Consider the following 23,035-nt stretch of genomic DNA (forward strand, 5'->3'; position numbering starts at 1 on the left):
GCTCAGTTAGTGGAGCACTTGTCTAGCATCGATGAGGCCCTGGGTTCACCACATAAACCAGTCCTATCACATGCCTATAACCCTTCGGAGGTAGAGGCAGGAGGATCAGTTCAAGGTCATCACTCGCTACCTATCAAGTTTGAAGCCAGCCTATCTCAAAAGCAATAATAAACAAATAAATAAACAAGGAGTAAGGAGAGTGCCTTCATTACGTGGTTATCAGGAAAGTGCTGGCTGGACAGACCATGCCAGTTCTTGGCCCACGTGGAGGGGCACACAGAATGCTAATGGCTTCTTGTTCTTTGGGTTTGGCCTCTGAATACATTTATCAAGAGAACATGGGATTTTCAGACCTATGGCTAGTTTCAGGATTGCAGCTAAGAAATTGGGGCTTAGGGTGGAACAGTTGTGGACTTGTCCTTGTAGGGCTCCCAGCCGCAGACTGGTGACTCTCGACAAGCAGAGCCAGGTCCCATGTAGAAGGAGGTGTGGGCAGTGTCCACCTGGATAACCTCAGGAATGTATGGGACAAGGAACACTCCAATTTTTCTTTTGCACACAACCCTGAAAATTGTGTCCCCTGCCCTGCCAGGTTCCTAAGAGAGGCAGCTAGCTGCTCAGTACACCCTGGAGGAATGAATGAATGAATGAATGAATGAATGAATGAACGAACAAGAGCTCATCCCAGTTGCTCCCTACTCGGCCCCTTGCTGATTCTCCACTCCCATCAGAATCTGGAGAGGCCCACGCACTGGGAAGAGCTTGGTGTGGGGGTGTTCTTATAACCTGAAGAACAGTGAGGACCAACCAGCCAGTCTGTGGCTGTTTCCAGGGTCACCTTGCTCTGGCCCTGCTTTCTTGTGTGAGTATCAGCAAAACCCTTTATAAAGCCTTTCCAGAGTGTGCACGTGGAAATGAACCCCATGTCTGTCTATCCTTCTCTGTGTCCCCCCGCATCTTCCCGGACTGGGCACATTGAATTGCCTCCTTAAGAGAGAGGGCAGTGCTCAAATAAGTGCCCTGGGAGGTGCGGTCCCTGCTGGTCTCCACCTCCTCTCGGGGCTGTGGGCACTGCTGCACCTCCCAGAGATGGAGGTGGGCAGCCAGAGACTTGCTAGGGACTGCAGCAGGAGTAAGCAGGCAGAGAGGAAGGCAATGGTCTGGACGATGGAGTCCAGGCACGTCCTGATACCAATTAAGGCAACCCTGGCACACAGGGGGCCTGGAACGGCATTTATCAGCCAGCCGGGAGGGGCTTGGCGAGCTGTCCTCTGCTGATGGATTAGACAGCTCACAATTAGGTTTCAGATGCTGCTCGCCTGTGCCCGCCCCCCCCCCCTTCTCCATTTTCTGCAAGGCACAGTGACAGAGCCCTGCTGGGTCCCAGCTCAGCCCCACCCTGAGGGGAGGGACAGCTTCCCAAAGAGTAAGGGGCCCAGCAAGATTCATGATGGGAGATTTTTGCAGGTCCCTTCCTGGCCCGTTCATGGCTTCCACTGGGTCAGGAGTGGGCTGTTCTGGAAGCAACAGGGATGTGGGTGACTATGACAGATGTCTCCACAGATGAACAGAGGGTGAGCACAGGAGACTTCACAGGGGTCTCAATCCGGAGAAATAGCCTCTGCCCTTGGCCAAGTAAGCCTTTGATCCCCAGTCCCCTTGGGAGAAATCTCCATAGCTCTAGGACGTCCTCCACTGCTGATGTCCTGGGGCAAGGCAAGGACACCCCCGCAGAAGGCTGACTGAACCCTTCTGTGGGGGCCATGAGTCAGGTCTCACCTTGGCTGAAGGTCCTGTCCTGTCCTCCATCCTTCTGCTGGGCTTTCCGCCATGACTGTTGGAGGTATCCTCACGGGCAGTCCAGGGCTGAGCCAGTCACCTGCCTAGGACCTGCCTGTTGTTATCTTGTCCAGTAACCTGGGGGTCAGTCCCACCTTCTCACTCTCCTTAGCCTCAGCCACCAACTCCTGTCCTCTGCCCTCTAGGGAGTCTCTAAATCCAGGTTCTCCCTGCTGACCAAGCCTCCATCTCCTGCCTAGATGCCCCTGTCCACCTCCAGCCTTTGGTTCTTCCTCCTCCATCCCCAGCCCAGAGTACAGATGTCATCTCACCTCTACCCAATCACACCACTCCTTTGCTCCAGAGCCATCTGTGGCTCCCATCTCCCTCAGGAAAAAGGCCCAGTTGCAGCCTTAGCGCCCACTCCCCACCCCCAGACTCAAGGCTTCCTAAACACTCTACTCTGCAGCGTCCTTGGTCACTTAGCTGCTGTCACCCACCTCTCTCTCCCATCAGAATGGAATCCAGGGGGCAGGGACCAGACCTCTTGCTCATCCTTTTCAGCATGAGCAAAGACAGGCCCACCCCTGGGTCCTGGTGTAGGGCGCCCACTTGAGAGAAACTGAGGACCTCTTAGGTCTCACCTTCCTCATCAATAGCCTGAATACTCCCTGCTGCCTTCACCCCGAGCCTGGGGGCCCCTAACTGTCAGCTCGTTCTGTCCTTCCTGAGGACGGATGCCAGACTAAGGGCCACCAAGCCAAAGTGGCTGGTTTATTTGGTGGCATTGTCTTGTTCCCAGTCTCTGGCACACAGTAGCTCTCATGACTCCCCACAAATGAACAAGCCCAGACCACAGGCTCCATGCCTTGGCAGAGTGCCTGCCTTTGGGCTTGTTGGGTCTCCCACCTGCCCGGAACTCTGAGTGGTCAGGAGCTGGGTGGACATGACCAGGGCCAAGACCGAGTGACTCAGTGCTCTGAGGACACCTGCAGGGAGACTCTGCCCTGGAAAGCAAGCTGGGGCAACAGCTTCTGACATGAGCCTTATTTTGAAGGGCAGGGGGCCTGGGCTGGAGACAGAAGTGGAGATTTTTCTGTGTATTAATGAGCAATCGTGTCTTTAAACAGGTTCACAGGTTCTCTTGTTTAATGTCCCCTATAACCTTTTGTTTTGTTTTGTTATGTTTTTGTTTGTTTGTTTGTTTGTTTTTTGGAGACAGGGTTTCTCTGTGTAGAGATGTGGTGCCTGTCCTGGATCTCGCTCTGTAGACCAGGCTGGTCTCACAGAGATCTGCCTGCCTCTGCCTCCCGAGTGCTGGGATTAAAGGCGTGCACCACCGCTGCCTGGCCCCCTACAGCCTTTTGAACAATCACCTCATTTTCTCCTGCCTCAGGCTCCTCATTTGTATAATGGGCATATAATAGCACCTCCTTCATATGGGGGATAAATATCTTTAAAGTGCCTAGAACAGTGGCTAGCACAGAGGAAGAAAATCTAAACAGTTTATAAATGGGGCTGGGGTGGGGCGAGGCCAGGAGGAGTGCTGAGAAGTGTCCCCGCTGTTCTGTCCTGTGAAGCCTGTGGGCTCTCAGCAACAGCAAGCAGGGCACGCAAATGCAAGGCATGGGGAGTGCGGGTCCCTCCCCTAACCAGTGCATGAGGTAGGTAGTTCTCTGGAGAACCCTGAGGTGGCTTGTGAACCCCCAGAGCCTGACATCAGGAAGCAGCCCTTTCCTGGTCATCAGGATCCCTCTCAACTAAAGTCCCTGTAAGGTGAGGCCGCAGACATGGGGACCTAAGGTCAAGGGCAGGTGTCACAGGCCATCTGTCTTGCGGTTCTGCCTCTGTCATTAACTTATTTGCTCCTTCATTCTCACAAACTCATCAGAGTCCCTGGCTATGGCAAGTTAGGTGGGGGCAGGCTGCCAACCTTCCTTGGGCCTCAGTTTTCCTGTCTGTAAGATGGGTTGTTCGGGTTGGGGATTTAGCTCAGTGGTAGAGCGCTTGCCTAGAAAGCACAAGGCCCTGGGTTCGATCCTCAGCTCAAAAAAAAAGATGGGTTGTTCACTAGCACCACTGCAGGCGGTGAAGGAAAGAGGTAACCTCAGGTCCAACCTGTTTTTCTTACCACACCAAAAGGCACAGCGATAAGGGCCAAGGTCAAAGGTCAAAGGCTAAAGAAATCCATGTTGCTTTCTGTGAGTCCCCTGGTGTTCTAGTTGCTTCCTACTTCTGTGATGAAAACCATGACCAAAAGCAGCTTGGGGAGGAGAGGGTTTATTTGTCCGTACAGTGGCAGCCTTATGAAGGGAAGTCAAGGCAGAGGGGTAGAGAAATGTTGTTACTATCTTGCTTCTCCTGCCTTGCTCAGCTCCTTTTCTGATACAACCTGGGCCCTCCTGCCCAGGGGTGGCACCACCCACGGTGGGCTGGACCCTCCAACATCAATCATCAATCAAGAAAATGCCCCACAGCCTTGTCTACAGGGCAGCCCTACGGAGGAGGCATTTCTCGCTAGAGTTTCCTTTCCCTGGGTGACCCTCGCTTCCGTCAAGCTGATTAAAAACAAAAACTACCCAGGACACCTGGCCAGAGCTGGCTCCCCGCTACCTGCCATCTTGGCTCCCAGGAAGAGACACCAGTGAGGCCAGAGCCCTGCAGGGCCTGAGGTTCCCCTTGGATTGAGGGCCATCCCTGCTTACTTCCCTCCCATATTACCAACCCCAACTTCGGAGCCTCCACAAACCCTTTATTAAGAAATTGCTCAACTTCCTGTTGACTAAGATAAACACTATTCCACACTACAGGCCAATTAATTTTCCCTGCCGGGAAGCCATGGCCTGGAAACTGGCCACCTTGTTCTATGTCCACACTCCTGAGCTGTGACCTCTAGGAGTGGTTCTAAGATGGAGCGGGGTCCAGGTCCAGCAGCAGCAGTGACTTTTCATGACACCGAGGATCCTTCTAGAGCAACAACAACAAAAAGGATGGAGCCACCACATGTGTATAGAATTCCATCTCATCACCAGCCCCTTAGTGCTAGCAAAGCTCCAGTCCATTGAGACTTCAAGACGTGCCAGGACCCCTGCATCCTGCAGTTATCCTTCACCCCATCTCACCAGCATCGTGAGGCTCAGAGGTTAGGTGTGGTGGTTTGAATAGGCATGGCCCCCATAGACTCATGTGTTTGAATGCCTGGCCCATAGGAAGTGGCATTAGGAGGTGTGGCCTTGTTGGAGGAAGTGTGTCACTGTGGGAGGGGGCTTTGAGGTCTTCTATGTTCTAGACCTAGTGTTACAGGCTCCTCTATTGCCTGTGGATCAAGATGTAGAACTCTTAGCTCCTTCTCCAGCACCATGTCTGCCTGCATGCTGCCATGACGTGGCTCATGACTTGTTACCTCATTTTTACATGTCTTGCTTGCCTGGCGGCTGGCTGGTGTCTCTTCTAACTCTGCCCTCCTTCTTCCCATCATCCTCAGTTTGGCTTTTCTGCCTAACTTCCTCCCCAGCTACTGGCCTGTCAGCTTTTTTTTATAACCAATGAGAGTAATACATATTCATAGTTGCCCTATGTCTTAACTAAGGCAAACTCCTTGTCTTCAAGGCCCGAGTTTTTTCATTTCCTATGGTCAAAGTCAAAGTCTTTGTATCTTCTCTTCTGAAAGACAGAAAGGGCCATGGAGAGACTGCTTTCCTCTGTGGCCTTGGGAGGCTGCCTCCCCTTCCAGATGGGAGGGCTGAGCTCATTGCTTCCTGTGCTGCTGAACCCCAGCGTCTTGCCTGGGGTCTGAGTTTGGGCAGGAGGCCTAGAGGGCAGATGGCTAGGACATAAGACTTCCGTGGCCTCAGAGCAATGGGCCTACTGCCTCAGTTACGGGCAGATCAGTAGCTCTGCACACACCCCAACAGGAGAGGAGACTGGCTGGAGGAAAGTGAGAAGCGAGGGAAAGGCAGGCAGTTCTACCAGCTCCGCTCACTCCATGAATACAGGCATGAGCATCACAGGAACCTCTCCAGTTTCAGGATTCCACAGCAGCCGCGGCTCCAGGGAGCTGCCTTCTCCCCTTCACATTCTTCTCCCCAAGCTTCCATCTGGGCCCACTGCTTCTGGGTTCCAGGTTTGAGCTGGGGCTGTTGCCAGGATCTCCACTGCACAGATTCCAGCCCACTAGGCATCTCTGCCCCCTCCATCACTCCCTAGGACCCCACACTGTCCACCCACCTCTCTCAGGAACAGCATCTTGCCAAGGAGCCCTGGTGGGCCCAGGCAACCTCAGGGTGTGCTACACCACCCCTGGCCCCACCCACCCACCCCACCCTCTCTGCCTTCCAGTCCCATGGGCAGGGGAGGGGCGTTACTTTCCAAAGCCCTCCTCTGGGACTTCTGTCCCCCTTCCAAAGCCTCACAGAGGAGAAGGTTTAGGGCCCTGTAGACTAGAACAGGCCGGTTGAAACAGGAAGGCGGGATTTCAAGCTCCTGAGCCCTGTGAGTGTGAGCTTCAACTCCTGATCCTTCAGATAATAACTTGTCCTCCTCTGTCAGCATATTTGCTTCCCAAAGCAAACTGAGGCAAATCAGAGACTTGCCCAGGGTCCTCTAAGGGGCATCCACTATCACGAGGGCTTCCTATCTAAAAACCTTCTTATTCTGAATTCACAGCATGGCAGGCATTACTAGTGGATCACAGCGTTCTTCATCTTTAAACCTAGATGCAACCTCAGAATCTTTCACATGGCCTCACCTGACTGTGGATGGAGCACTGACAGTACCCCTGCTCACCGTCTCCCTAGACTATGGTTTTCATGGTTCTAACACCTGGGCCCAGTCAAGCCAGACACTTCCATTTTGTTTCATTTTTGTTTATCTGGTATTTATTTATTCATTCATTCATTCATTCATTCATTCATCTATCTATCTATCTATCTATCTATCTATCTATCTATCTATTTAATTATTATTTGAGACAGAGTCTCTCTATACAGCCCTGGCTGTCCTGGAACTAGCTCTGCATACCAGGCTGGCATTGCATTCAGAGATTCACCTGCCTCTGCCTCCCAAGTGCTGGGATTAAGGGTGTGCTCCACCATCACCCAGTACAGACCATTTTCTTAAAGAGAAACATTTTAAGTGGTCATGAATGGTATCACTTCAGAGCTACTTCACTGCCATGGAGTTTCATGACATCAATAACAGCAGCGTCCTAACAGCCACGGGTACCAGGGTCCCCAAGGCATCTCATCCGACCTGATGGATACTCTCGGGGTGTGACATCTTCTCAGGGTCATATACCCCAAGGCTGGCCCTGGCTCCCGCTCTGTCCGGGGCTCTGCTGGCTCCTCCCATGTCCTTCCATGACTCTGCTCCATGGCTAGGCTCCACCTCAGCTCAGTGGCTGAGGTCTGAGCCAGTCAGAGTGGCCCTGGGTTTTAGAGCAGAGCTTTGGGACTCCAATGGGTTCTTGGAAGAATGCTTACTTTGGGGTATTTATCTTGCGTGGAGTTTTAGAACTTCAGGGACGCTACAGCCCATCCCTTCTGCTGTGATGTGAATGCAGTCATACATGTTGGGACATGATCTACTTATGATAGGAGTGTTAGGAGGTAATATTAGGGCTTAAGCTCAGTTCCCCAAAACCCACATGGTGGAAGAAGAGACCCATCTCCTGAAATTTGTTCTCTGACTGTCACAAGTGGCATGTGTGTGCACACACACAGGAAACAAAATTCCTTTATCAAGGTGGTGTTAGGGAGTGGCACTTTGAGACTTTTGGGGGTTAGAGCATGAGGGCTCCCCCTCACAAATGGATTAGTCCTCATAAATGTGGCTGGAGATGACAAGGACACTCATCACTCTGTATAATTAATATGAACTAATAAAAAACAAAAGACCTGAGGGACCAAGGAGTGGCGCACACGCTCCTATAATCTCAGGAGGCTGGGGCATGAGGATAGTGAGTTCAAGGCCAGGCTTGGCTACATGGTGAGTGTCTGTCTGAAAGAAAGGAAAGAAAACAGGAGAGAAGGAAGGGAAGGTTCGAAGAGGCTTGCTCCCCTCCTTACTGCCCTCAAGCATGGCTAGAAGGCCCCATGTATGAGAACAGGGCCTGACTAGATCTGGAATATGCCTGCACCTTGGTCTTGGGGTTCCCTTGCCCCCAGAACGGTAGAAAATACATTTCTGCTGGCTGGACCTTACCTAGAGTAAAGCTTTTTGTCACAGCAGCCTGACTGACAAAGAGAGCAGAAGATGGTGTCCCAGAAGGGCAAGGATCTGACTGGGCACCCCGAGGCTTGGGGGAGGCAGCAGCCGCTGGTCTCACAGCCCGCTGGTCCTCTCCTCAGTTGTGCCCAGCTGTGTGTCTCGGGTCTTTTCGACATTGTGTGGTGGTGGCGGTGGGGTGAGAGAAAGGATGGACAGACAGATGGATGAATGCAGGAACACGGATGGGAGGAGGGATGAGTGGAGGTCCCCTGCATCCAGTGTCTCAGCTGAGAGGGACTGGGAGATTGAGTCTGAGAGGGAGCAGGTGGCTCCCCCACTGCCCTGCCCCTGACATTTCCATTAGGTCGCATCTGCTGCACCTGGACCCTGGCCCTGTCCTGGGAGCCTGCTGTCTCTGCAGCTTTATTAAGGACCTGCTAAGGCGTCTTTTCAGACCTGGGTTACATGGTGGCTCTGGGAAAGTCTAACAATGCCGCTGTCACTGCAGATGTAGGCAGAGAAGCCTCAGAGGGATGGAGGGTGGGCTGACTGGAACACAGGGTGAGGTCTTTAGTGTCACTCTGGCCTGTAAGCTTAATCCCTGTTCCTCTGCTAATTGGCTGTGTAGCATTGCGAAGCTTGCTTTCCTTCTCTGGCTAGAAGGTTCCTGTACAGGTAGAAGAGGGTGAGAGCCAGCTCATGGAAGAATCTACTGAGCTGTAGGCCAGGAAGCAGGCTTGGCAGGGCCTCCCACATGTGAGACTTCATCTTGTTCATGGGACAGCAGGTGCTGACTGCCCGGACTTTATGGATGAGGAGACTGAGGCTAACAGGGAGATGGGGCTAGTCAAAGCTACTCGGGCAGGCAGTGACAGGGCCGGTATTCAAACACAGACACTGGCCACTGACTGGGAACAAAGCCTGGGGCTGGTGGGCGGGGCTGAGAGGCTTTTCACACCAGCTCCTCCTCCAGGTGACAGCCCAGAGGAGGGGAGAGAGCCTGGGACAATACTGCTGATTTATGGTTCCACCGCGATTAACCACACCATCTGGATGGCACACGCCTGTCTAGTGAGTGAGGCCCCCAGCCCTGCCATATCAACGGCAGAAAGGGAGAAGGGAGAGGCTAGACAGATCTCAAGCTCTGGCCTGATTCACATATCCTTGAAGTCCTACCCTCCTCACGACCCCTCACTCCACCAGCGGCCACCTCCTAGAGCACTAGTCTCCTTGCTAGCCTCAGAAAGGAGGAATGGGTGTCCTGATTCAATACAAAGGGAAGGCTCTGGATAGAGCACCAAAGTGGGAAGGGCTGAGCGGGGGTGGGGTGGGGTGGGGTGGGAGGGGGTGGGGGGTGGGTGACATGTGACAGCAGCACACACAGCGTGATGCCTGCTCTCCTGCAGTGTGACAGACGCCTGCCTGTGCTACCTTCTAGCTCATCCTGGCAAGGGACTTCCGTCTTCTGGGTTCTAGCCCTCAATCTATATGAAAACCTATATGCATTAACAAGAGGACGGTACCACCATGTGTCAGCCAGAGAAACCTCCTTTCTGGGAAGCCAGCAGGACCACAGGAAGCCAGGAAATGAAACTTACCTAGCTGGTGACAAGCACCATTTCTTCCCAGTAATGATGGGGTAACATGGACCATTGTGGTATCTGCCTCTCTGGGTTGGTTTGAGGATCAAATTTGATAAAGAGACTTACAGACCTCTGTCTGGGCCAACTGAGACAGTCAGTAGCTGCTTTGGGCATTCTTTCTGTCTGCCAGACGGGAAAACTGAGGCCAAAGGAAGGTAAGTTGCCTGCCTCAGATTCCACAGGGGCTTGGTAGCAGAGCCCACAGTCCACCATGCTTCTTGGTCCCTGGAGCCTGTGCCCAGGATTCATTTACCAGAAGACAGTGAACAGACCCCTTCCAGCTCCAATAAACAGGCCCCAGGTTCTGAGAACCCATCTCCTGTGGAAGCCTTATATATTCCTCAAGGGACAGTCACAAGCCCTGAGGACCTGCCAGTTCCCGGGATCTCAGTTCTCACATCTGCTTTGGTCTCAAGGACAGGGTCTTTCTGTTCCCATCTCCCCAAGAGAGAGTTAGCCATGACCCCAAGACTTCCACGGTGGATGAGGTGGCTTGGGACACCAGGCTCTGCTTCAGGGCAAGTGCACCCCTCTATCTCTACAGGGTGATGGAGGGACCGCGCACACACCTGGAGACTCCTGGGTGGAGATGCTCTTACGTGGCCTCTAGCCTGGGCTGGCCGGCCAGGAGTCTGAAGCAGCCCACCGCGCCCTTCACTTCACACGTCAACCTGAAGGCTACACACATAAGCCCACCCTGATTACGCCCGCCCCGACAGCAGCAGCTCCCTTCTTTCTCTCTTGGCCAGAGTTGAGAAATGACAGCTGTCCTGCCCAGGGAGACCAGTCCCCATTCCAGGGGGTCCCCTCTGGGGCTCCACTCTAGGGAGCATCCTGGAGCCTGGCTGCCTGCCGGGAGCGCGGCCAGATGGAGCAGCTTTGGCTGCTGGCCTCAGCTAGCATCGCAGGCCCCGTGACCTGTCCCCTGGGACCCTCTGGCCTGGCCATCCGAGGTGACCCTTCCCCTTCCCCACAGAAGCCCAGACCTCTGACCCTTATTAAATTCTCCACAAACGGCCTCAGATGTAATCACGTGTGTCCCCTCAAAAACACACACACACACACACACACACACACACACACACCCCAGCTTCAGCGCGCGCGCACACACACACACACACACACACACACACACACACACCCCAGCTTCAGCACACACACACACACACACACACACACCCCAGCTTCAGCGCGCGCACACACACACACACACACACACACACACACACACACACCCCACACCCCAGCTTCAGACCCCCAAGGCTGCAGCCACTTCCACATAAACAAGCTATTATGGGGCGTGGGGGAGGGCTTTTGTTATGAAACATCTAGGCTTCCCTCAACTTTTTGGGGAGAACGTTGTTGCTTTTTGGCACATGAGGGGACCTGGAGGGTGCCAGGGTTTCTGTGTTCTATGCAGGTTGCATCTGGCAAAGGGTGACACGTGGAGAAGGGGACCCGGAGGGAGGAGGCATCCCTGGACGTCACCAGGAGCCCCACCCACGGCGAGGGCAGCCCGGACGGGCTCTGCTGTCACTCAGAACACGTCGGGGACCGTGGTGCCCACGTGCCTGCCCTCTGTAGGTTTGGAAAGCATCTCCTCTGCCAGAAGCCGGCGCAGAGCGGCTCCCACGGCAGAAAACGGACCCTCGGGTCGCTCCGGCCCCCACCGGCCACCCACGGGGCTGCGGGGCGAGGCCCGCGCGCACGCCGCACCGCGCATGCGCCAGCCGGCCGAGCAGGAGGCCGCCCGCGCAGCCCCGCTCCCTCCCGGTCGCCGTGGCAACGGGCTCGCGGGGGGAGGGGCCGCGCCGCGGCGGCTGCTATTTCTGCCGCTTCCTGTTCCTCGCGGCCACGTCGCCATGGCAACCGAGTTACTCAGCTCGGCCGCCTCCCGGCCCGGCTGGCGCGCGTGACCCCGGCCACTCGCGCCCCCTCGTCCCCCTCCCGCACCCTGCCCGGTGCCCGCGGCCGGCAGGGAGGCAGATTGATGGGCGACGCTTATTAAAACACAGTGGAAGCGTTTCCGTTTTTATGACGCTGACGAGGCAGCGTTATTTACTGTTATTGTTCGCCCTGGCCGCCCGGGAGCTCACCCTCGGCCTGTCCCGGGACGGCGCGTGGCACCCCGGGGTCCCCCTGTTCTCGCCCCTTCCCCCTGCGACAGCCCGCGGAGAGGGACCGCTCAGGCCCCGTAGCTCATGCTTGAAGGAGAAAAAGGCAACAAAAAAATAAATAAATAAAAGAGGAGCAGATGACTTCATTCTCGGGAAGGCCAATTTCCCGGGGACGCTGGTGGAAACAGCCCCCGAGCCGCTGGATGCTCACAATACTAAGCCAGATGGAGACCAGGAAATTCTCGGCCCTGCCTAACGTGTGACCCCAGGCTAGGCAGCCAGGCAGTAACAATTCGGGTACCCTGTAGGGCTTAGCTTCCCAGATTCCATCATTTGTCCCAAGCTTTCCACTCAGCCTCCTCTTCCTGAGAGGGTGAGGAACCCACCCAAGGTCACACAGCCCAGTGCCTGATTTTTCTGCTCTGGGCCTCTGCAGGGAGGAAACCAGAGTACTGTTGAGCCAGAGGCGGCCGTTCGACCTGGGGTTCTTTGAAGTCAGGCTCAGCTTCCAGGCGAATAGAGATGAACTCAGCAAGCATAAGCCTGGCTGTGAGGTCTCCTGCACATCCGGCATAGGGGTGCCCTTCACGGGGAGGGGGGTGTCTACTGGGATCAGATAGGCCTGAAGGAGGCCCCCACCCCAATCCTCTGCTAAGATGTTAATCTCACCAGGCTAATTAAAGTTTGCAGTTCTGCCCACCCCATCCCAAGGCTCCCAGGTTGTTATTAGCCCACATGCAAACAGTTATGACTCTGGTCCTGGACAGTGAGGCCAGTAAGAGTGGACAGAGGGGGAAAAAATTGCACAAACAAACCGCTCAGTTGAATGACCCAGGTTGTTTTGTCCTGTGGTGCTGGGAGGAGCCCAGGGCCTCCAGCAAGGAAAGCCCTCTACCTCTAGACCACCACATCCAGCCCTTGCCTTGACCTCCTGAGTCTCTCGTGGGGTTCAGTTTGATTTGATTGCCCTTACAAGGTCAGAGCCATGGGTCCTGGGACTCCTGGTCATTTCTTGGTAATTAGCAAGGGCTCCTTCAGACCCACGATCACCTTCCCAGACACCCGTGAACAGGGCCAATTCCTAAGCTGCCTGGGGCATCGAAGAAAGCGATCTTCAGCTCTGCCTGAAATCAGAACAGTAAGGTCTCCCAGAAGTGCTTAAGGAAGTGTCCTTGCCGACAGTCTAGGATAGGGGCAGGCTGAGGAAAAGGGGGTGAGCGGACTCCCACACTACTGCAAATCACCAGTGTGAACCCCACAAACTCACCCCTCAGAACAAGCTGCACTGAACAGCAGTAAGGATGCCATGCCTCTGGGCAGCCTAGGACAGGAACATACAGGGTCACCAAGCTGTGGAGCTGGCAGGATTATCCCCAAACAACTGCCCACCTGCCTTCTTGACACATGAGCAAGCTAAGACCCCCAAGGGACAGACTGGCTTACTCAGTGGCACCCCTCGAGTGAGACCCCAGAGTTTGCTCCCCTTGACTCTCCTGTGATGAGTGTTTCTTCTGTGAAGTGTTCAGGGCAGAGGCAGGACCAGCAGAGGGGTCAGGGGCACAGACTAAATGGGACCTCCAAGGTCACCTTTTCCTCCTCTGAAATCCCAGTGCCACATGTTCAAGTCAGTGCCACCTGCCTAAAGGTGTTCTAAGGAACACAGCACAGGTCTGGGCTAGTAGTACTGTGTCCCCAAGTGCATGTGTCCCCAAAGGTACATCTCTGTATTAGCCCAGGAGGCTGTGAATTTGACCTTACTTGGTAAAAAGAGCCTTTGCAGATCTGTTCAAGGTAAGGACCTGAAGTGTCCTGAATTAACCACTTGGGCATAAATTCTGTCACAAATGTGCTTATAAGAAACGAGAGAGCGGCGGCAGTGGCGCACACCTTTAATCCCAGCACTCCGGAGGCAGAGGCAGGAGGACCTCTGTGATAGTGAGGCCAGCCTGGGCTACAGAGAGAGTTCCAGGGCAGGCTCCAAAGTTATACAGAGAAACCCTGTCTCAAGAACCAAAAAAAAAGAAAGAAAGGAACAAGAGGTGGTGGCTGGAGAGACGGCTCCGCAGTGTTAGAACACTGGCTGCTCCGGCAGAGCACCAAGGTTCGATTCCCAGCACCCACATGGAGGTTACAGCCATCTATAACTCCAGTCCCAGGGCATCTGATGCCCTCTTCTGACCTCTCTGGGCACCAACCATGCATGTGATGGTGCACAGACATACGTGCAGGAAAACACACATAAAATAAAACAAGACAATTTAAAATAAGTACAAAATGCAATGAGATGGCTCAGCAGGTAACTTGCCCTGGGACTGGCAAGCCGTGTCAAAGCTGGGATACACACGGTGGAACGGGTGGTCATCTGACTTCTGCCCATGTACACATGCGTGTAATGTGTGCACACACAAATAAACAGATGGAGGGAAAAAGAAACAGGAGCAGAGGCCAAATTTAGACTGAGGCAGAGAGGTAAGTGATACAACACAAGCCACGGAGTGTCTGGAGGAGCAAAGAAAGCTCCTCGCCAAAGCCTGGGTCGGTAGCACAGCATAGCTCTCCCAACACCTGACTGCCATCCAGCCTCCAGAGCTGGAAGAGAATTGCCGTTAAATTCACCAGGACTAACCCCAATCCAGAGATGACGGTGGAGGTATGAGGATGGGGTGGTGGTCAAGTGGTGACGATGGTGTGGTAATAATGGTGGTGGTGGTGATGACCATGATGGTTATGCTAATGGTACTAGTGGTGGTGAGTGATGGTGATGGTGGTGATAATGGCTGCAGTGGTAGTGGGGTAGTGCTGGTATGAGGGTGGTGATGGTAATTGTGATGGTGGTGGTGATGGTGGATGATGGTGGTGATAACTGCTACAGTGGTAGTGGGGTGGTGATGGTAGTTTTTGATGGTGGTGGTGATGATAATACTCACGTGGTTATATTAGTTTTCTAGAGCTCTGTCAGAGTTCTGGAGACTCCAAGATCAAGTGCAGGTCCAGGGCAGGACAGTCCCAGGCCTTGCTCCTTGCTCTGACACCTCATTGGTATCCTCCATCTGCACAGGGCTGCCTTTTCCTTGTGTCTTCCACCTCCCCATTGGTGAATGTCCTCCTCTGTGTCTGATGCTCTTCCGTGTGTAAGGACAGTGATCTTGATTGGGACCCACAAGGTGACACATTTTAACTTAATCACTTCTGAAAAGACTTATTTCCAAATAAGGGTGCATTCTGAAGTTCTCCAGCTAGGACTGGACCCTCTTTAGGAGGTACCTTTCTTGCCAGTTCAGTGATGATGGGACCCTTGAGGTCCTGGGGGTGAGAGCCACAGGGATGGCAGGGCAAACGGTCTTGGCTGTGGACCTCCAAGTTCTTGCAAGTGCTGCTTGGGGTGCAGCGGTCTTGGGGTACAGTGGTCAATCTCTACGGCTCTCTAGAGGTCTGCAGGACTGCACTACAGAATAATGGGGGTGAGTGGTAATACCTTCTTCTCAAAGTTTGGTCACTTGCCAGCTGCAAGGCCTAAGGCCACCTTCTACTCCCCTGCCCTCAGGTTGAGACCTGGTGGTATGGACCAACTGGGCCCTAGGGTGCTTCCTCACAGGGCAGAAGTTGGAGCTGGCCCAGACCCGGGCAGGGTGCCAGGAGAAAAATGAGGGCACTTTCCTGTCCCTCCTTCTACCTGCCTTCTCCGGTGGCCATGGTCACATGCCAAGCACTTGCTGTTTTCACACACAGCTATGCTGGTCCTGGGCTCCTCCCAGCTGCCAGCAGCTACCCTCAGGGTAGAGACTGGTGTTTTGCAAATGTTGAGTCACCAGGAGCCCAGCCTAGTCCTCCAAAGTGCAGAGGGAAAATGGATCGATTTGTTGCCCATACATCCCTTTCTTACATTTCCATCTGGGCTCAGTGGAGGCAGCCTTGCTGTTGAATGGGCTCCATTATCACCATATCCCCTGTGCCCCAAGGAAGTGGGCAGATAGCAGCACTGGCCTGGCTGGCCTTGCCTTTCTTTGGCAACCTGCTGTGCCTGGTAACCATAGCAGCAGAGGTCCAAGTCCTGTGATGGCGAAAGCCCCTGGTCTTGGCCAGGTTAGGCCGCAGTTGTTTTTCTCTTACTAACTAAATAAAATTGCCTTGGGTCCCTCCAGCTTCCAGGAGCAATAACGACCTTGATAGGAGTCACTGCTTCCTGTGTCCCAGCCATATTGATGAGCACAGACTCTTGCCAGGAACTCCTCTGGGCACCAGGAGGCAAAGTTGTGATGTCTTCGAGGCTCACATCCTGTGGAAGACTAGACTGGCCATGCAGACCAGCACTAAGCTCCAGGGAGGCACACAGAGGCCAGAGAGGGCGTTGCTGAGGGGCTCTGCCAGAGGGCTGAGGGGCTCTGCCAGAGGGCTGAGGGGCTCTGCCAGAGGGCTGAGGGGCTCTGCCAGAGGGCCGAGGGCTCAGGATTTGGAAAGGGAGGGGAGCAAGAAAGAAAGAGAATTCTGGGGAAGGCAGGGACAGTGGATGCAAAGGCCCTGAGGTGGGTCTGGTACCTGGTAGGTGTTTATGTGTATGCGCATGCGTGCGTTTGTGTACCACCACATGCATGCGTGTGGAGGCCGGAGGCTGACATCCTCCTGTGTCTTTTTCTGTTGCTCTCCACTTGATTTGACCGGGTCTCTCCTTGAGTTTGTAGCTCATCAGTTAGGCTAGGCTATCTGGTCAGTAAGTTCCTGGTCAAAACGCCTACCTTCATACCCTCCCTCAGTGCTGGGTTGCAAGTGCACATCCCTGTGTTCTGGCTTTCTGTGGGTGCTGGAGGTCCAAATTCAGGTCATCATGCTTATGTGACAAGCACTGTTCCTAAGTGCCCCTTGAAAGCTGAGGGATGTACACAGCAGGGGCTCAACTGCATGCGAGGCTGTTTGTAGTTTGTTGTTGGTTTGGGTGCCAGGGACTGGGTTGCCTTGAACCCTCTCTGGCTTCTGAATAGAAAACAGAATGAAAGAGAAGGGGAGTACACATGGAAGCTGATGGTGCCCAGGCCAGAGACAGTGGTCAGGGGCACCTGTGGAGGAGACCGATGCAGCTGGATTTTAAGTAGGATGGGCACCCCTGAGGATCCAAGGACACCATGGTAGTGGTGAACCTCAGACCTAAGAGACGTCAGCTCTGACCAGGGTGTAAACCAGGAAACAAAGCAGTAGGGACTAAGGCCCTACTGCAGGGCCGGCCCAGGGCCACACAGGTGCAGAGGCCTGCCAAAAGGAGCAGGGCCCAACGGACTGCCTGAGCTTGTCAGAGACGCTAACAGACCAGCTGTTGCTCTCGGGTCTCTGTGTGGAAAGGACAGTTGAGTGGGCACTCTGTCCCAGGAGCCCTAACTGTCCCCCAACCCCAGTGGCTCGCTCATTCAGCTGTTCATCTAACACTCTCAGGGAGATGGGCACCCTAGCAGTGAGGGATGCAGCGCTGTAAAGGACAGAGTCCCTTCTGAAAGGAGCCATCATCACACTGGTAGGCCAGGAAGAGAATCAGGGGGCTGAGGAGGGATGAGGATGGCCTTGGAGGCAGAGGCCTTTACCTCAGAGGTGCTGGCAACCGCTTGAGTTCTGGGCCCTTCCATCAGGCTACCCTGCCTACCACAGGAATTAAGGGTGTGTCTTCCCTCTTCCTCGACTTCCGGCATGTAGACAGTGTATTCTTGGAAGTTGCCAGCTCAACTCAGCTCAGTGCTTGGGTGACTGACCACTGACAGAGGCTCCCTGGGTCTAGCACTCCTGTAGTGTGAGGACCACCTGACGTCTTGTGTGGAGGGTCCCCTCAGGTCCTCAGCGCAGCCTTGAGGAGTGGCCAGGCTAGCCTGGGACTTCAGACTTCCACAACATGGTGGCCACTGGGAGATTCCTGGGGATGGGGTGGGGACTTGCCTAAGACTTAGATATGGAGCTTCAGAATGGCCACCAGAGTGTCCCCAGCCCTGGACCCCATTCTAGGTTGCAGCCTCCAGTGTTATATCATTTAAGACCCCCTCTTCACAGCCGCTGGTGGGGCCAGTTTCGGCATCCTGACTGTTGTGATGATAATGCATGGGGCTGGCTGAGTGTCTCAGCAGAGTTGTGTGTATGTGTGTGTGAGAGATGTGTGTGTAGCATAGGTGTGTGGGTTAGTGAGTGATGTAGATGTGTGCATGTTTTTATGTTTTGTGTGTGAATATAGGTGTCTATGGTGTAGGTGTGTGTGGTATGTATGTGTTTTACTGTGTGTATAGTATAGGTATGTATGGGGCTGGGGGTGATGTAGGTGTGTGTGTATGATTTGTATGGGTAGTATGTGTACACAGGTGTGCATATGCATGTGTGTGTGATGTGTGATGTGTGTGCTATTTGTGTGGTATGTATGTGTAGTGTCTGTGGTGTAGGTGTGTGTGGTAGTATGTGTGATATGGTGTGTGTGTGTGTGTGTGTGTGTGTGTGTGTGTGTGAGTGTCTTCTGGAGTGAGCAGAAACAGCAGGAGAGGAGGGGGAGGGGAGGCTGGTACAGACAGAATTGTAGGGCTGGTGACATTGGCCCACAATGGTGGCTTTTCTCTATAAGGAGAAGTAAGAAGAGAGACCTGGGAGAGGGGCTCCAGAGGCAGCCCTAGGGGAGGGGCTCCAGAGACAGCCCTGGGGGAGGGGCTCCAGAGACAGCCCTGGGGGAGGGGCTCCAGAGGCAGCCCTAGGGGAGGGGCTCCAGAGACAGCCCTGGGGGAGGGGCTCCAGAGACAGCCCTGGGGGAGGGGCTCCAGAGGCAGGGCAAGAAAGGCAGCGATGGTCTGGGTACTGAATGGAGGACAAGTCCAAGAAGAAAAAGGAGAATCAAGAGGGGCCCTGCAGTGGAGTGGGCTGGGCAAGGTGCTGGAGACCTGGCAAAGCCAGCTTCTAGCACGGGATCTGGGCAGGCAAGGAGCCCATGACCCAGGCAGCTGGATGAGGGTTAGAGCTGTAGCCTAAGTGGGAAGGGAGATTCCACGGTGTACAGTTGCCTTGTCCCCTGCACTAGCCTGGGCTGTCTGACCCTGGGCTGTGCCTAGCTCCCTCAGGGTAGCCGTGACTCCTAGACGTGTTTGCAGAGAATGCTCTGGAAACTTGAGGCACAGGCTGCAGGGGCTGAGATCCTGTAGCCTGGGGCCCTTCCAGGTGGGCCGGGGAGGACAGCACAGCATGTCCCTTGGAGCCGACATAGCTGCTCTGTCGTGCAGACTGGTTCTGCAACACCGCACTGGCTGGGACCTGAACAGACAGGTGTGTAAGCGGAGCACCGTGGGGTGTCCTGAGAGACTGTACAGAAGAAGAGCAGGGCGCTGTACGGAAGGCCCTGAGGAGACAACTGAGGGTCACAGGCTGCCCTGGTCAGAAGGCTCCTTTTGGAGACAACTTGGGATCCACAGAGACCAGGCTGGACTTGCCTGTGTCCTGGAGATGTCCAGGGGCCTTAGTGAAAGGTAAAGCTTGTAAGCCCAGGCCCCAGGGGCTTCGGCATCCTTATTGCTTTGCTCTGAGTCCCCCACAGGCTGCCTAGGGCAGAGGGAGACAAGAAGAGGGACATCAGAGAGGGGTTACCAGGGAGCAGGATGGACAGAACTGGGCATGCTGGGAAGTCTTGTGCTCACTGATTCAAGAGAGCAGGAGAAGAAGCGATGGAGAGGGAAGGGGAAGGCTTGGGTGGAGAGTGCAGAATCCTGGGAAGGGAAGACCAGGACAAAAGAAGGGAGAGAGGCTTGGGAGCCAGTGTGGTGGGCAGCTCCAGCATGGAGCCTTCCCGGGACAAAGGCCAAGCCAGGATCCAATGGGCCAGGACAGAGACAGCTAGACTCTCCAGCTGAGTGCAGCCCTGCAGCTGAGGCTCCACCGTGAAAGCACCCCAACTCAAAAGGCAAAAGCTGCTCTGCCACTGCCCTTGGGGCTGTCACAAGAGATAAAACCTCATCCAGGCTTCAGCGGCCCTGCACACTGATGCTCTGCAGAGCTAAAAATACCGGCTGGGGGTGGGAAGGAGGGGGAGCTGGGGGAGGAGGGGGGCACTCGCCCGCTCAGGCAGCCTCTTGATTTCCAGAGCGTCCTAAGGATCCAGATGTGCAGCCTCAGAGACGACCACCCTGGGAACTGCAAATCAAGGGCCGCTAGCCCCTCCCCGGGACAGGGTGAGGTGGAGAGGAAAGAGCTAGAGGAGAAGAGGAACGAGCAGAGGAGAAATCTCAGAAAGAGCTGGAGCCAGTTGAAGGGCAGGGCCCAGAGCTTGGAGGAGAGGGCAGGGAGGGGCAGAAGGGAGGGAGGAAGGGAGAGATGGGGTGGGGGGGAGGTTAGGAGGTGGGGTGGGGAAGAGAGCTGAGAGAAAGATAGGAATGAGGAGGGAGGGAAGGAATTTCTGGGGCACAAATATCCTGAGGACCAATCACCAGACCCTCCCCCTCCAGATGTTGGGAGAGCTAGCAGGGGTCCCAGGATGAGAGCTTGCCAGGCATGCTGAATGTATCCCCCACACTGACCCTTAGGTCAGTGAGGTGAGCCCTGGGGTTCAATCAGGAGACCCTAGCTAGTTCTTGACATCTGGCAGGGAGCCAAACTGTCCTGGACAGATTCAAGTCATGGGATGAGACCTTTCTGGACCTGCCTAGGTCTTGGACACAGGAGGAGCTCACAGGAAGGTTTCTGGCCCGTGTGCTCTCAGCAGGATGATGATGGGCAGGGTCAGGGATGCTTTGCCAAGGAGGTGGCTTTAGACCTAAAACATGAATGGTGGGAAGGAGCCAGAAGCATGGTCTCTCCAGGGGAACTGGGGCTGACAGATGTGGCAGAAGTCCCCAATCCAGCCTAGCAGGATTCCAACCCCATGCCCAGCTGACCCTAGGTGATGAGAGAAGGTTATCAGCAAGGGACACTGAAGGAGCAGGACCCAGGTACGTGGAAGGAAGAATCCCTCTTACTGGCTCAGGGGTAGCTTGTGACCCCCAGAAGAGGCAGGTGTGGTACAAACACACCTGGCCCGCAGTGCAGTGCCTCTAAAATGGTAGGAGGCCCTTATATACAGCAGAGGCAACCAGGCCTTACAGAGCATGTGACCCTGGCCCAAACTGCCTAATCTTGAGTTTCCATTCCAAGCCCTCAGGGGGTACCTGGAACCTTCTAGGGCCTGTGGAGAGAGGGGTATTGTGGGTAAATGGACAGGGTGAGACCTGAGGCGCTTTCACACTCTCTGGGTATCCCTCACTGGGCTGTGCTCAGGCCCTCATCTCCAACATGGAGCTGCCGTGGGCGGGAGTCAGGGAGCTGCCCCCACATTGCCCTGACACTGTCTAGCCTCTCTGGCTGTCCTCAGCCTCTACAGAAACCACCCTTCTGAGGTATCACCATGGCAGATGAGGCTCTGTTCAAATCCGGTGGCCAAATGTGTTAGGGTCTTGTTAACTGACTTCACAGCCCAGTCCTCGGCGTCCCCACCAGTACCTCAGGCAAGCTCTACCTCACCCTCTCCATACCTGACTCTGGCTGCCCTGCTCTGTATCCACTTAGGCTCCAAAGAGGTATTAGGGGACCACTGGACTGACTGGGTTCTCAATGCCCTATTTTTCTCTGCCTCTCCTTCCCAGAAACAGGCTGCTGGGGAGATCATCTCTCACACAGAGCAGAGTGGATGGCCCCCACGAGAGTGGAGGGACTGAGGACAGAGCCAGGCTCCTAGGGTCCCACAGAGTCTCCAAACCCCCGCTCCTCCTGTCACCTCCTTGCTGGAATGTTTGTGTGTCTGTGTGGAGTGCTTGGCATGTTTATGTTGTGTGTAGCATGTGTGTGTGCTAGTGTGAGTGAGTGTATGTGTATGTGTGTAGGGTATATGTGTGTGTATGTTGAGTATATGTGTATTATGTGAGGTATATATGTGCATGTGGGGTGTATATATGTGTGTGTGTGTGTATGCTGGGTGTATGTGTGGGTATAGGTATATGTGTGATTATAGTATATGTGTGTATATATATGTATGTATGTGGTATATGTGGGGGGTATATGTATGTGTGGTATATGTGTGTGGTGTGAGTATATGTGTGTGTATATGAGTGGATTTGTGTGTGTATGTGTGGGAGTAGATATGTGTGGGTGTGTGGTAGATGTGTGTGTATGTGTGTGTGGGGTGAGTGCATGTGCACATATGGGGTGGTATATGTGCCATGTATAATAGTTTCTGGGAGCTTGAGGTCAGGAGGCCTCACTACAGCCAAGCAGGATAGGACCAGAGCAGAGCCTGTGGTGAGGTGCTGTGGGCTGCCTGGGTCATGTGGATGTTTGTTTGATTTCCCCCGACTTCCAAACTGGTGGAAATTACACACCAAGAATCGATTTAATTAAGTTTTCCGGTGTGTGGCATAATTAGTAAGACACACTACGGAACAGGGTGGGCGGGCCCATCCTCCCCTGCCTGTCAAGAGGCTTGGCCTTTGGGCTACAAAACATGGTAGCTGAGGGGCAAGGGACACTCTACCTCAGCCTTCCTGACAGGTGTGTGGCCTTCCTGTCCATTCGAGGAAAGCTGCAGGTGGCCTGCTCTCACAGATGGCCCTATGACTGGAAACTGAGCCCCATGAATCCAGGGAGCCTCTTCCCTTCCTGAGCATCCAGAAGGTCTGGCTTTTTGACACAACCCCATGGAGGCTTCAGCCTGTTTGACAAGGGAACTGTTCAGCCAGTGGTCACCATCAAGTCACAGGGTGGTGGTTGTGTGCACACATAGACATGGGGTCTGAGAGGGCCCAGGCCATCACCCTGCATGTGCTGTCCCAGATGGCCTGAGGCCTAGCCCTCTCCTTAGCGGTAAGTGGGTGCCCCATCCTACTGGGAAAGGCTGGTCACCCTGGGCCCATGAGGCGTGTCTGCCCACTGGGGCCAACTCCAGCTCAAGCCAGAACCAGAGATGGGAAACACTGTTGGAAACCAGCCAGCCCATGGGAAAAATTGAGTCAGCTCCTGAGCTGAAAAGCTCCTGCCTCGGCCTCCAACCCCTGGACCTCTGGACCTCTTGCTCTCTCTGTCCTCACTGTGTCCTCTGCAGTTGTTAGGGATGAATCTTTTTGAGCCAGGGTCTCACTATATAGCTCTGGCTGTCCAGGCACTCGCTCTGTAGACCAGGCTGGCCTTGAACTTAGGGATCTGCCTGCTTCTGCCTCCTAAGTACTGGGATTAAAGGTGTGCGACATCACCACCCAGTTGTCAGGGCCTAATCTAAGGGACCTGTTCATCCTTCTCTCCCTGAGCTCCAGCCCCTGGAGACTTAGG

This window comes from Onychomys torridus, chromosome 4 (genome assembly GCF_903995425.1).
Source record: "Onychomys torridus chromosome 4, mOncTor1.1, whole genome shotgun sequence".
In the NCBI taxonomy this organism is placed as follows: domain Eukaryota; kingdom Metazoa; phylum Chordata; class Mammalia; order Rodentia; family Cricetidae; genus Onychomys; species Onychomys torridus.